Genomic DNA, 13,134 nt, shown 5'->3' on the forward strand with positions numbered 1-13,134 from the left:
GCCAGGAGTTACAATAGAAACAGATTATTATCAATTGCCACCTGCCACGCTGTGCTGGATTTCCAGGATAACACTTCATTCAGAATTAGCTAAACGTGTTAACTAATCAACAAGGAATTTTCTCTCGATATTATAACATTTTACTACATAGTTATCATGCTAAAAAAATCCCAATAACAAGATTTTTTGCGATATCGATTGAAAATGTGTTCTCTTTTTTGGCAATTGAGTCAAAAAAGACATTCAGAATGTGTCTCTTAAAGGAACAGTTCAGCATTTTGTAATTATTTGTTTTCTCCTCTGCAATAAATAGAATGCTAATGAGGCTTAACCAAGTAGTTTTAAAATGTTCGTATCTTACAAAATATTCTGCTTCAATCCATATTGGTTAGCGTTTAACTTTTCAAAATGTGGTCAGAAAAATGTAATGCCCTTGTGCTTATTGCACACAAAAGGATGCACACACTGCCAATGTATATACATTAAAGAAAGTTGATTTAATAGTAATCATGATAAGAAACAGACTGGCTTTTATTTGGGGATTGTCTTTTTATACTTTTAGGGTGATGTTGTCCTAATATACTGTATGACAAAATACATTCAAAGCTCCATCTAAACAAAAAAGAAAACGACATCGAGTTCAGCCCTAGAAGCTACAGCCAGCAGCCAGTTAGCTTAGCTTAGAATTTAAAAGCACAATCCTGATAGGAGCAATATATGTGAAGGACAAGATGTAAAACTTCAGCACCACCAAACACACCTGGACGAACAAAAAAAGGCCACAGCTGCACACAACTGATGACTCATCCTTGTGTTGTTGTCCTCCTGGGTCACAATGCTTGAAAACACATACACACACACACACACACACAATAATAAACTACATCAGGTCTTTGGTGGTGCATTTACGAGTCCCATCGCACAGGTAATTAAACCCCAGGCACCATGTGCAGATCTAATATTAGCTCCACATGGATACGAAGGGGGGGGCAGGTGGTGGTGGTGGGTGCTCATGCTAATATTAGCTCCCAGCTTGCTTGTTGCTGGCGCTGTGCACAAGCTGCTTTGATTTCAGCAACATGACAGGTTGTGCATTATTAGGTAGTGACACATTAAAGCCGGGGAGATTAAGAGGGTTTTTATGAAGTGAATGGGTGACGCGGCACGTTCACATTGCAAAATAAAACCCCTTAACATGCATTCACAACTATTGAGTTCTCTACATAGCGTTAGGTTACATCATACTGTATTTGGCACAGTGTGCAAATTCCCAAGAAATGGCGGGGGGCTCAGTGTAACACAAAAATACTGTTTGATCTTCCACTGGTACTGAATTATAATGAACCAAGCGGCTGAATAAAGAGGGTGAACTGACTTTAAAGAAGTGAGTGTCAAAGATTTCTTGATTAATTTGTGTGTGTTTGATAAAAGGCTGTCATGCTTGCTTCTTCACTGCACATTCACACAAAAGAGACAGGTCTTCTGACTCATACAGATACACAGAGTGTGTGTGAGGAAAATTAATAATAATAAGAGGCTTATTGTTGGAGACAAATAAGGGAGAGACACCACATGTGCCGTGACCTTGCAGCTTATACAACTCCTCCGCTCACTACCTTGCATGCTCGTGGGAACTGATCTTCGATATACAGCAAAAGGCTGACATGCAATGTAGAAGTGTAATGCCTGTTTAAAGATCAAATTAAATTGTATTTATGTAGCCCAATAACCTACATTACTCATTTGCCTCAGGCTGTACAGTATGTACAAGAGGAGATCTACCGATAACGTGCACAGTCCCTCTCCTCTAAGTGCCGTGTCACTCTTTTACACAGCGCCTATTTTTTGCAACTTTTGGAAAATCTAACAAGATTAAATATGCTTTTTATTCGAAGGACAGACAAATCATGTTAAAGTTGCTCTGCTGTTTTTCATCTCTCTGCATGTAGCACTCCTCTCTGACCTGCCATGTGCACAAAAAGTCCTCTCTGAGATGTGACCCTTTAAGAAAATCAATTGTTCTTGTAATATGTATTTCCAGTTTGTGATTCCTTACTTTCAACATCTTCAACATAACAGAAAGTGTCTCAGATTTCAAAGCAAGCCCCAGGAGATGACCTTGCTCTTCCTATCTTCTCTGATGCAGGGTAAATGTACAAGGCTTCAGGAAGGACAACAGCCAAAGCAAAACAAATACAAATAAAGGCCTTTTTCTCACATTTAAGGCTGTACCAAAAACACCTTTCTAGATAAAGACAGATATAATGTTCAAACCAACAATCAAGATAACTAGCTTAAGGTTCAAATTGACAATTTGACAAGATTTAACACATATTGGGGTCTTTCTTTCGCCTTTTGCCACTAACAGACATGGTGGGAGCCATTAGTTTCGCATTATTCGTCGTCCCCATTCTCCTTCTCGATATCTCATATTTGGCAAACAAGTCCAGCTGGTCTCATGAACTAATCACAATTTGGTGGTGTAGGGTCAAAGGTCACTTTAAAATCACAAAACAGTTTTTTTTGGCCATAACTCAAGAATTAATTGGCTAATTTTAACAATTTCCCACAGTTATCTCATAAGAAATAATCATCATGTGACAACCGACATGACTGCAACTTGACTAGTTGATGGAGGGATACAGTACAAATGAATGGTGGTATTTTTAGTTTTCAACTTCTGCAAACTCATTGGTATTGAAAACTACGGCGGCAACACCATTTATTTTCTTGAATAGGCTGTTTTTTGACTTATCGTAAGCATGAGCGGTTTCTTTCAGTGCAACAAACAGAGCTAAGTTAAAGAAAAACACCATCCGCTTTCCGCTCTGATGTCTACAAAACAAGATGGTTTAGGATGTGGATACAGTGACACTTGCTGTACTGCTCATGTTGACGATGTTATTTTAGTTCCAAGCCTAAACTCAGTTCAGTTTATTGTAAAAACATTATTTCTTACTAAAGCTTTAAAGTAATAGACACAACTCATTCTTAATCTGCCCCTACTTATTGGTCTGTTTATTTTTTGTTTTTAAACTCCTCTAAATGGTATTTTAATGTTTTGTTAATTTCCGATAGTTCATATATTTCTATGCCCCTGCAAATCACTTTGAATTGCCTTGTGTCGGCATGGCTCTCTTTCAATATAATTGCATTGCTTTGCCGAGTGGTTTTTATAATTTCCTACAAAATAAAGAAGCAGTGACATCAACACAGTAATGACAACGCCAAATGAAGCAATATCACTAATACAAGATGCAAATGAATGAAGTGTGGTCCACTGTTGTGCATTACAGAAGACCCCTAACTTTATATTTTGTTACTTTTATATTGCAGTATTCTCAGAATCTTACATTTGGACCATTTCATTTCATTTCAAACCTTTATTTATACTGATAAATCCCATTGAGATCATTGATCTCTTTTTCAAGGGAGACCTGCTCAAGTAGTTCCACATGAAACATAAAAACATAAATAGAACAACAAAAGGACATCATACAGCATCATTTACATAATCATCCACATAAACAGGTACCTATAGCTTCCGATTGAGTAGCATCCAACCGAGCTTTAAAAACATTTAGTGGCACCAGATTGTTCAGTTTCCATTTAATTTGCAGACTATTCCAAGACAGAGGAGCTGCGCATCTAAAAGCTGTCTTCCCTAAGACAGTCCTAGCAGTTGGCACATTTAATAAAACCACAGCATTCGATCTCAGGCAGTAGCCACTTACAATTTTCCGTGAGATCAGGGAGCAGATATAAGATGGAAGTTTCCCTAACATGGCTTTGTATATAAAAATGTACCAGTGACTGAGCCTCCGTACAGTTAGTGAAAGCAAACCAGCCCTTGCATACAGGGTACAGTGATGGGTTAATGCTTTACAGTTTGTTACAAATCTCAGTGCGCTGTGATATGCAGCATCTAACTTGACCAGGCAATTGGCAGGTGCATTCATATAAATCAGATCACCATAGTCCAGCACAGGTAAAAAGGTCACAGTGACTAGCCTGTTCCTGGCCTCAAGCGAGAAACAGGACTTGTTCCTGTAGAAGAAACCTAGCCTAACCCTCAGCTTTTTAAGCAGGTTATTGACATGAAGTTTAAAAGTGAGACAATCATCAAGCCAGATACCAAGGTATTTGTAACAGGTAACCACTTCAAGTTTTATTCCTTGCGTAGTTACAATATCTAAAACAGGCTCTGGTGTATTTTTAGCTTTAGAAAAGACCATTACCTTGGTTTTCTCAACATTTAAAAGAAGCTTTAGTTCAGAGAGCTGAGTCTGAATAATGTTAAAAACAGCCTGTAATTTAACACCAGCCTCCTTAATGGAGGGACCTGCACAGTACAACACGGTATCATCCGCATAAAAATGTAAAGTAGCTTCATCCACATTTTCACCTAAACTGTTGATATATATGGAGAATAAAAGTGGACCTAAAACAGAACCTTGGGGAACACCATTAGCAATGTTTAACCACTCAGAAGACAGCCCATCAAAGTGAACACATTGGGACCTTTCAGAGAGGTAGTTCACAAACCACCCTACTGCATGGCTGGACATGCCTATACTAGCTAGCCTCTGCTTTAAAATGCGATGATCGACGGTGTCAAACGCTTTTGAAAGGTCAATAAATAGAGCTGCACAACTCTGCTTATTATCTAAAATACTCGCCACATCATTCACCACTTTCATTGTGGCAGTGATGGTGCTATGTTGTTTTCTGAAGCCTGACTGATGTTTAGAAAGGATGTCATTTGTACATAAAAACACCTTTACCTGTTCACTCACTAAGCGTTCAAGAACCTTAGCCAGAACTGACAACTTAGAGATTGGCCTATAGTTATTTAATAAGGTGGCCTCCCCTCCTTTTAGCAAAGGCAGGACATACGCTGACTTCCACAATTTTGGAATTGTGTTAGTGCTGAGGGAGAGGTTAAAAAGAGTAGTGAGAGGTGGAGCAATCAAATCTGCAGCTATCTTTAAAAAGAAAGGTTCTACGTTGTCCGGGCCAGCCGGTTTCTTACGGTACGTCCACACAGCAGCTTTTCAAAAATCTCGAAAATCTTGGAGCTGGGCGTGTCTGAAAGCTTGGGGATTTCGCGACCAACAACCAATCACATGAATCTCCCGCCCCCGACATACAAAGCAAAAAACCCCAGTTCTTCTCCACTATTTCTTTTAACATTTTGAACATTTATGAGATTAATGTCTATGGTGCTATTTTATGCTACATTCCATGCTGGCTAATGATACTGTCTATGCTTGCTAGCAATTAAGTAAACTAGCAACGAAGTAAACTGGATATAAAATCCCCAAACAAGCGAAAACCTACCAGTTTCACCCACTGCCTCTGCCACCTCCCTCCATGCCTGGTTCCTCCGGTTTGTATCCCGGTAAGTAAATAGGGACTGGTCATAAAGAACCGGGTGATTTGCTACCGCAATAACTAAGTTCTCCTCCATTTTTGTTAGGAATATAGAATGAACTGCGGGTCTGGTTCTCCCAGCTTGCACGCGGTTTGATTGGCTAGCGCTTGAACTGTCAGATTAGCATAAACAGGATTTGATTGGCTGACGCTTCCAGCTCAGCTTCAAAAGTTGAACATTGCTCAACTTTGAAATCCTGAAAATCCTGGAAATCCTGGAAATCTTCGCCTCGCCCCCCCACAATGCAGTTCGGCGACAAGCGAGGGAAAGTGACGTCATCCCCATTCAAAGTCAATGGGCGGAGACGCGCTGGAAGCGGTGGACAAATCGCCAAAAGCTGCTGTGTGTACGGCCTGTAACGGAGCGTCCACACTACAGCTTCAAAAAAAGCTTGGAGCTGGGCGTGTCTGAAGCTTGGGGATTGTATTCAAGCATCGCGACCAACAACCAATCACATGAATCTCCCGCCCCCGACATACAAAGCAAAAACCCCCGGGGATTTTATGGGAGCAATATATATATAAACTCCCCAAACAGGCGAAAACCTACCAGTTTCACCCACTGTCTCTGCCACCTCCCTCCATGCCTGGTTCCTCCGGTTTGTATCCCGGTAGGTGAAGAGGGTCTGGTCATACAAAACCGGGTGATTTGCTACGGCGATAATTAGTTTCTCCTCCATCTTTTTTTGAAATATAGAAATGAACGGCGGGATATCTCTCCCAGCTTAGACGCGGTTTGATTGGCTACGGCTTGATCTGTCAGATTTTCCGAAACGGGATTTGATTGGCTGGCGCTGGCTACCCGGTCCGTCTCCGGCGTCTCAGGCATCAGAAGTGTTCAACTTCTGACGCCGGAGACGCCGGAGACGGACCGCTCTGCTACCCACAATTCAGTTCGGCGAAAAAAAGCGGCAACGTGACGTCACCCCATTCAAAGTGAATGGGCAGATTGAAGCTGTCGACGCTGCAGACGCTGTAGTGTGGACGGGCCGTAACGGCCCGTCTACACTATAGGCATAAACAAATCTTGAAGCTGGGCGTGTCTGAAGCTTGGCGATTTTTTGCGAGCAACGCGACCAACAACCAATCACATGAATCTCCCGCCCCCGACATACAAAGAAATAGCAATGTTAAAACGAAGTAAACTGGATATAAAATCCCCAAACAGGCGAAAACCTACCAGTTTCACCCACTGTCTCTGCCACCTCCCTCCATGCCTGGTTCCTCCGGTTTGTATCCCGGTAAATAGTTCTGGTCGGAAAGAACCGGGTGATTTGCTACCGTAATTTCTCGTTTGGAATATGAGGAAATGAACTGCGGTCTGGCTCTCCCAGCTTGCACGCGGTTTGATTGGCTAGCGCTTGTACTGGCGGGATTTGCATAAATGGGATTTGATTGGCTGACGCCAGCTTCGAGCAAGCATCGAGCCTCAAAAGTTGAACATTGTTCAACTTTTGACACCGATAGACGCTCGCGATGCTTGCAACGCCTTGCCATGCTACCCACAATGCAGTTCGGCGAAGTTTGAAAATATCCTATGTCACCCCATTCAAATGAATGGGCGAAGCGTTGAAAGCATTTTTTGACGCCTGTAGTGTAGACGGGCTGTTAGGATCTAACTTGGTTAAAGCTTCACGAACAACATCAACAGTAAAAGGGGTAAAACTAAAAGGGTTTTCCAACACCATGCTCAGACTACATCATATGATCATGTATATTTGCTGAGGTTCAATGACGATAATAATTGAAAGCCCAGCACTGGTGAAATGCATGTAATGACACATGGCTAGATGGAAAAATATGAAGTTCCTAATTTCACACATGTTCTGTTATTCATGCCTTTACAGCCACAAACACAAACACACTGAAGTGCCCCACGTTGTGCTGCCTTAGTCATTGGGTTTGTGAGTCCTACAACATGACATGCACATCTGGATCATTTGTATCGTGTTGTAAATCTGTCTCCTGATCGACCCGATCTGGCAACAGCACACCAGAGACACAAACAGCTACATTTACACATAAAATCTTCCTCTCAATCTCACACTCACCCTCTCACTGCCGTTTAGAGGATTCACACCTCCCACATGGTTTGTCTTGTCTCATCCTTTCTGCTATTCCTTCTTCCTTCCCTCTCATCTTCCCTCCTTATCTCCAGCAGAGCAGTGCAGACCTGTCCGGCCAGCAGAGCCTCCCTCCCTCCTTCCTTTGACTCCCCGCCTGCAAGTGCTCACACTCAGCCAGTTCGCAGGCTCACATCTCAGAGCCCTGCCCCCTTCCCTCTGCCTTTCACATACATGCTGAGTCAGTGAGGAGCAGTTAGTGCGGGTATGGGGAGCTGCTGCAGGGAGGGAACATGCAAGAAGTAATAGGGATGTTAAATGTTTAAAGGCAAGAACTGGCCTTTTTCTACATATTTAAAAATATCAAAAGAAAAACCGAAGATGTGAGTAGATAAAAAGTTGGCATGTGGTCTGATCTGTAGGGAGGCAAAACCTCAAGCCTGTGTGAACTCCTCCACCCAAACACTTCAGTAGTAAATGACAAGATAACAATACCAAGCGTTACACCCTCTCAAAACATGTGAATGTATCACATGTAAAACACAATTTCAAAATAAATATTTTTAACGGGTACATTTTGGGCGATTTTTGTCATCTTAAAATCTTTTGTTTAAAGGGTTTTTTAAATGAAATTGTGTGAGAATGGTGCTACATACATGTAATTATTTGATATGTTTTAAATTTGAAGGCATTTTTGCCCACTTCGTTGTGTTTTAAAGGGCAAATACCTTGAAATTTAGGGGACATATTTACACTTTCCCCCGATTATCTCAGGTACCGATTTCATGTGACACATATTAAGATATAAACATTAGTTTTTGGGAAATGTTACATGCTAGAGATTCATGTCTTTTTCTGATTTTCGTTATGTTAAATACAGGAAATCACACGTGAAAATATACTTTTTTTATGTACTTCATGTGCAACTGTATTCTACAGTATGTGTCATAAGTTCCTAAACAGGAACTTATGGCTTTTAGTGCATTCTTATACTATAAACTATATTTAAAACGAAACTTAACAACTTCTTCAAAACAAAATCCCATTCTACCATTTCTACAAAATGTTACTGAAATAAAGCATGTGGATAAAAAAAATGTGGACACATACAGTAACAGTACTTTGTGTAATTGTATTCTTGGGCTGTATTTCATGGGTCAGCAACGTTAAGCTGTCCACAAACTTTTGGTCATGTTATGTAATATCTTTATTTAATACATATAGCGATGCCTCTTATAGAGTCTGAAAACGTCAGGGAGAAGGAAGCAGCCTGCTCTCATACCACTAAAATATTAAAGAGAAGCATGGAAGCAAAATATAACAAACACTTTCCTTCATACAGTATGAATGTACATGTTAACCCAATACACACATTCAGCTACTCAAACAGTTATAAGAGCTGTTTCATAGAAATAAGACTCCCCCAACCCCTTATTGTTTGAGGAGACACTAATCTGTCCTGGGTGGTCAGTTGCCTGTGTTATGGATTAAATCACAAAATGTAGAGATTATACAGAGACTAAAATGAAGTTTCCCAGTTTAGCAGAAACTGACACACTGACGTGGTTTAATGTCGTTTTTGTCACCACCTCCACTCTAACAGGTACAAGTTAAAAATAACATTTTGTTACATCTTGTCCTATCTGCCCGGTAAATTCTTCCAAACACTCAACAAAATAAACCATAATTAGTTTCTGTCAGTTAAGATCTAGGGCTTCTTGGCTGGAAGATTGATTGTGATACCAAAAATTGATTTGCATGGATTTTCTCCAGTAGCCGGTTTTGTCATTTATAAAAACCAAGACCATTTTTCTATCATTGATTGGCAAACTGTAATATTACAACAAAGAAGAAATTGATATAGGTTTTGAAACCTGCCCTTGAATTGAGACAGAATGAAACCAAAGCAACATGTTTTTGCTAACACAGATTCTTCTGGCTGGAATCCCAAATGCACTGAAAGATTTGATCTATTGTCGCTAGTTAATTAAGCTAACGTTACCACCATGAGTTGGTTTAAAACCATTTGTGGGCCTCAACGTTGCATGTTAAACTTAGCATCTTCAATTCTTCATCCATGTAGACATCATGGAAACAAATAAACACCGTTCTTGTATTGCAATGTAGCCGTAGCATTTTCAGTAAGCTAGGAAAAACTGTAAAATAAAAACTTTGTTTAGCAGCTTAGCTTATTTACTGGGTGGTAGTTTCAAACTATGTCTTTTTACTTTTTCTGTCAGAAGAAAAAAGTGTTTTGACTAGTCACTGAGATAAACGTGACAGTACCTCAGGTAACGTTAGCTAAAACGTCCCCAAATAACAGGAGTGAGGCGCTAACGTTAGCTTAAAATCTGATTGTGACTACACTGATATACAACACAGTGGATTAATGGGCTTTTTAACGCATGTAACCTCACAAAATGATGTAGTTAATCAATGATGTGCTCCTCAGCCTTACAAATAACGCTGAGTTTCTAAGCAAAGTTATTTTTATCTACAGTTTCTGCTTTTATTTTATTTTTTACACACTTATTAACTGAGCTTAAAACCTTGAGGGACCCAGGTTTTGTTATAATAATTTGTTATAACGAATGATTCCATGTTGCACATTTAACCCCTGGAGTCTAAGGGTATTTTCTCGATTTTTAGATGTTTCCTTAAATCATCTTTTAAATGTACTTGTTATACATGGCACCCCATGTGTTACATATCAAAATGTTCAGGACAATCTCTGGTATTGCTATAAATGCAAATGACTCACCGAGCACTGTGTGATGAGATAAGTAGCTCTAAAGCTTAACATTTGACATCCGATTTATATTCCCCGAGAAGTATTTTTAGTTTTTCATTTTTAAATATTTGAGGATGCTTATGATTGAGTTTTGGGAAGAATTGTTTCCGTATAGCTTCAAAAGTTGGGCATTGTGTGAGGAAGTGCTGCTCTGTCTCCACAGCAGTTCCTCCACACTGTTGGCATGATCGCTCCTCTTTTGGCAGCCATGTTTCTTGTACCTGCCTGTTTCTATGGCCAGTCTCTCTCTCTCTCTCTCTCCCTCTCTCTCTCTCTCTCTCTCTCTCTCTCTCTCTCTCTCTCTCTCTCCTCTCTCTCTCTCTCTCTCTCTCTCTCTCTCTCTCTCTCTCTCTCTCTCTCTCTCTCTCTCTCTCTCTCTCTCTCTCTTTAGTGTTCCAATAAGTGAGGTAGTTTTTTGTGTGTTTTGTTATAATTTGGTTGACTCTAATAGTTGTGGGCTCAGACTGGTCCTGAGGCAGAACACAGTTAGAACCGGTTTGTGAACAGAGTGTCAGGACCCTTCAGGTTTCCCTTGTTCATCTCTTGATGCTGCAGGGCTTTGTGGTGGTAGGAGTGGGGGTCACTTCCTTTAGAAATGTGCCTAATTCCGCTCTGCAGGCGTTGTTAGTTGTTCTCCTGTAGGATGGGTTTGCAAAACTCATTGTGAGCATTTTCAATTGGATGATTTTCCCATTTGTCAAATGTTTGGTTTGTTTGTCTCTCTCTCTCTCCTCACAGACGTAAACTGATGGGAGACACGTGGTTTATGTTTTTTTTTCTTGGTGGGGAGGTCCTTAGTGATTTCTCAATGTCCAGTGGTCATTTCAGACCATCATGGCTGCCGGCCGAGATTTCCTTGACGGACACATGAATCCACCAATCCCACACAGTGTAAAGTCAAGCCGCTTAGAGCGGCCATATTGGCTACACTTCCAGCGATTCCGCGGATATCTGAATCATATTTCTACTCCTTATAATCGAAAAGATATGATGAATTAAGTAAATGATGCGCGCCTGGACGCGCCAGCGTCTTTTTTTTACATCCTGCCCGTCTTATTTTATATTGTTGGGAGTGGACATTTATTTTTCTGGACTCAAGGCAGTAAAAACTTTGAGAGTTTTTATGTCTAAAATGTCTACAGAATGTATTATGCTAAGGATAATAGTTGGACAATAGTTGTGACATAGTGTGAGTGTGTATAAGGTGATACAGGTGAATATGACAGGCTCCATCCAATCTCTGCAGACTGCACCAAGCACAACCAAGCAAGCATTTACCAAACAGCAGTGTCAGCACTCCCGAGGCAGATGTGGATGAGAGTGTGGAGGCTTTCAGCAGCCAGTGTGAAAAACATCTTGACCACTGTTCTATTTCTGACAAATAACGTTAAAGACAATCAAATTAAAAGATTATTTCGATTGGCTCCGTAGGTCAATGGCGATCTTTGTGGGTGAAGTTGAGTCCTTCGGAGACAAACAACGGCACTCATTGATCGATGGGGTTTTAAAACCCTAGATTGCGTCTCCTCTTTCCTTCACCCACAAATGTCTTTCTACACTTATATCTCATCAAGAATTACTGGTTTAAGAGTCTCAAAGGTAAGGATTTACTACCTTTCTCTCTTTTATATTATTCTAAGATCAATATGTTTGGAATTTTGACTATTGGTTAGAAAAGCAAGGCATTTCATGGGCTCGCGGAATTGTGATGGGCCTTATGTTCTGATATTTCCCAGTTGTTAGCATCAATTCTGCTTATTTTGCTGCCTGCTGCACCTCAGTCATTTTCCACTGACCCCGCTCCGCCTCACACCACCGGCCAAGCCACTCCCACCTCGTCAGCACACCTGCTGCTCATTGCTAACCGAACCAGTATATAAGCCACTGGCCTAGTCACTTATTGGCAGATTGTTCTACGCTTCATGCAAGACTTTCCAGCACTCTTTCCCTGACTGATTCTCTAATGCCGATCCTGCCTAACTCGCATTTGTCCTGACTACGACTAGGTTTTTTTCTGCAGCCTGGTTCCTGTTTGCCTGTGTCCATGGCTATTTACTGACTCCTTGATCTACTGTCTGGCTTCAACTTGTCTTCTGCCTGCTCCCTGACTGAGACTCTTGTTGGACATAAATGACCTGCCCTGCTCTGTACCTCTGGATTATAGTATTAAACTTCGTTATAAACTTTTACTAGGTGTCCAGTTCGCTGCATTTGGGTCCTTACATAACCCGTTACAAAATGTGCATATGCTCAACAGAGAATCTAGTAATGGAGAAAATCCTTCATAAATAGAAGTAATTAAATATTTCTGTGTTTGTGAAAAAGCATGCATTTCAGAAGCACTGGACTGGATAAATGATACTTAGATTTTAATGCATGTGTTGTTTCGGAGTTTAAAGATGTTTCTATATAGTTTTACTGTTCTTAAAAGCATTTACTTAAATGTATCAAGACCTCCGGTTTTTGGATTCTTCGTTCCATGTGGAGGCTTGCAGAAAAACAAAGTTTCCTACAAGAATCCAAGGTAAAAGGTAATTGATGAACAATTAAATATATGATATCCTTTAAGACCTTTAAAAATGACTGAAATGTTCCTTTAAGCATCCAGGAGATAGTGTGCCCCATATCAAGACAGTCAAAACATTCAGAGATGCATTACAGAGCTTGTGGTTTATGTAACCCTACCCCTCTATTGAACTAGATAAACTGTGATATCACTTGCTGCTGGACACTCAGCACAGCATTGTGGGCCATCAAGCGTCGGGAGAATCAATTACTGGCATTGAAATGTTACCAAACAGCCAAGAAGAAAGCCTGTGTATGACCAGCATGACAAAACGAGAAGGC

General features: G+C 40.6%; 1 protein-coding gene across 1 annotated transcript in view; it reads right to left on the minus strand.

The window, feature by feature from the left end:
• Window positions 1-7,607, minus strand: part of LOC117547065 — a gene marked incomplete at its 3' end in the record, with an annotated part of 32,521 nt that extends 24,914 nt beyond the window's left edge. The window contains 1 exon segment of the mRNA XM_034217529.1: window positions 7,485-7,607.
• Between the last annotated feature and the right edge of the window lie 5,527 nt (window positions 7,608-13,134).

This window comes from Gymnodraco acuticeps, unplaced genomic scaffold, assembly GCF_902827175.1.
Source record: "Gymnodraco acuticeps unplaced genomic scaffold, fGymAcu1.1, whole genome shotgun sequence".
NCBI lineage: Eukaryota > Metazoa > Chordata > Actinopteri > Perciformes > Bathydraconidae > Gymnodraco > Gymnodraco acuticeps.